Raw genomic sequence first — 2298 nt, 5'->3', positions numbered from 1 at the left:
CGGAGACACCGGCGCTGCTCCGAGGTGGACATTGGCCGCTGCGCTGATGGAGAGAGGAATCGAATCCCAATTCCCACATGGGGTCCGGTCGGAGGGTCTTGGCTCAGGCTGTCTGGGGTCTCCACAGCTCTCGGGAGCCCAGTTAGGGAATGAATTCCCGGGGACACCCAGTGTTCACCCCACCCCCACGCCAGTCCTCTTCCCACCAGTCTTTGCACAGGGAGGCCACCCCAGGAGGTGGGGACGCCTAGGACACTGGGGGCGGGGGAGGACGAGGGAAAGTTTGGGGGCCATCAGGCGCAGGGTTCCATTGGGGAAACTGGCCTGTGGCCTTCTCAAGCGGGGTTCAGCCGCTCCCCTGACCCCTCCCCACCTGATGCTGCTGGGCGGGAGTCGCCCCTGAAGAAGGAGGTACCTGGGGGGAGGTCTGGCCTGGGCATATTTTCCCAGCGCCTGATTTCGTTTCCAGTGAAAACTCTCCAAGAAGTGGCATAGGGGATCCTGAGCTCACTGCCTTGGGGGAAATCTGCGGGTTCAACACTGAGGGCAACCTTGGCACCCTTCATTTCCCAGAGGGTTCCCCAGGGGTCAGACTCAAGCCTCAAACCGCCCTGAAGCCCTCTAGAGTTTGCGCTGACCAGGGCTGCGCCTAGAGCGAGATTCCCAGGCAGGAAGACTGGAGCTGCGATGCCCGAAACTGAACTCAGCCCGTCCAGGAGGAAGAGGAAACAGCCCTGGAGATGTGTCTAAGGCATCCATCAGCTTCGGACCTGGCTGCGCTGGCCTGCAGGAGGCGGGGACGAAGCCAAGGAAGGGATGAGGCTGTGCTCAGGGCACCAGCCCCGCGGGAGAGGGGCCCGGCCTTGGCCTGGAGGGTGAACCTTCAGACCCAGACCCAACTGGGGGCCCAGGACCTTGGATGGTTTCGATCTCTCCAGGCAGCCCAGGTCCCAAGAAGACGCAGCCTTTCCACTGCCCTCGCCTCCAGCTAGGATCATCCAAGCCCCACGCCAGGACTCAGCGTCCCAGGCAGCCGAACCCCGAGGAGGCGCTGGCTCCCCAATGCCACTGGACCCGTGGAGCCTGGCTCAGGACTCAGCTCGCGATGCCGCAAGGACAAGGGAACCTTTTTTCCGGGGCTTTTCAATCCAAGAGATGGGGTCAAAGGGACACGCTCGCCCAGGGCAGAGAAGCAGGTGCACTGGGAAGCGGATTTGGAAAAGGCTGGCGCGCAGACGCTCGTACGCAAACCCTTCATCACCTTGCCTTCCTCCAACGTTCCCAGCGCACAAAGTGCACCCGAGGCTTGCGGTAGAGGCTCCCTCAGCGAGTCCCTGAGTGTGGAGAGAGCACCCAGAAGGGGCCCAGAGCACAGGCTCGGCGCACACTCGCGCAGGCGGGATGCGCATCCGGATCCCAGACGGAAAACCAAGGCCCTTGAGGCTGCGCCAGGCACCGCACTGGAGAGCCGCGAGTCACCAGGCCCACCTTCTGCCCCCTCTTCACCCCGCCTCGCTGTCTGCAGCCTCGGATCTCTCCGAGGAGGCCCCCCTTCCACCCTTCCCTCGCAGGCCTGAGATCCCGGGGCTGCAGGGCGGCCCAGAGAACCCTGCGCTTCCTGCAGACGCCGGCATGGCGCGGCGCACGCTCCCACCGCTCCCTCCCCCCGCGCTCGGGTTACAGGTTAATGAAATGCTCGTTTTCCTCAGTCATTTGTTTTGTTTTCCTGCAAAGTTCTGATAAGTAGCTAACCAACGAAGCTTGTAATTACAATCTTACAGAAACCGGGCCGATCTGTATATAAATCTCACCATCCAATTACAAGATGTAATAATTTTGCACTCAAGCTGGTAATGAGGTCTAATACTCGTGCATGCGATAATCCCCTCTGGATGCCGGCTTGATCAGATGTTGGCTTTGTAATTAGACGGGCAGAAAATCATTATTTCATGTTCAAATAGAAAATGAGGTTGGTGGGAAGTTAATTTCTCTCCGCTCTGTGAAGCGTAGACAAGAATTTAATGATTTAATTACAGTTGTAAGCCCTTTCCATGAGACTTAAATTGAGCTGAGAATATTTTTTTCCTTCTCTCTCTCGCTCTCTCTCCCCCTCTCTCTCTCTTCCTCGTTCTCTCTCTCCCCGCGATTAGCAGCTGCATGGACGTCCAAGTGCGTGGCTTGGTGTCCCCAGGGGGAGGGATTTGCATCTGGCCAGGAATCTGGACCCCGGAGATCCCAGGAGGCCAGGGCAGGCGCCTCCAGAGCAGCCGCAGAAAAGGCTGCTGCTCGCATTGGACT

The sequence above is a fragment of the Myotis brandtii genome, unplaced genomic scaffold (assembly GCF_000412655.1).
Source record: "Myotis brandtii unplaced genomic scaffold, ASM41265v1 scaffold633, whole genome shotgun sequence".
NCBI lineage: Eukaryota > Metazoa > Chordata > Mammalia > Chiroptera > Vespertilionidae > Myotis > Myotis brandtii.
The sequence above is the reverse complement of the archived record's forward strand: the minus strand, read 5'-3'. Positions refer to the sequence as shown.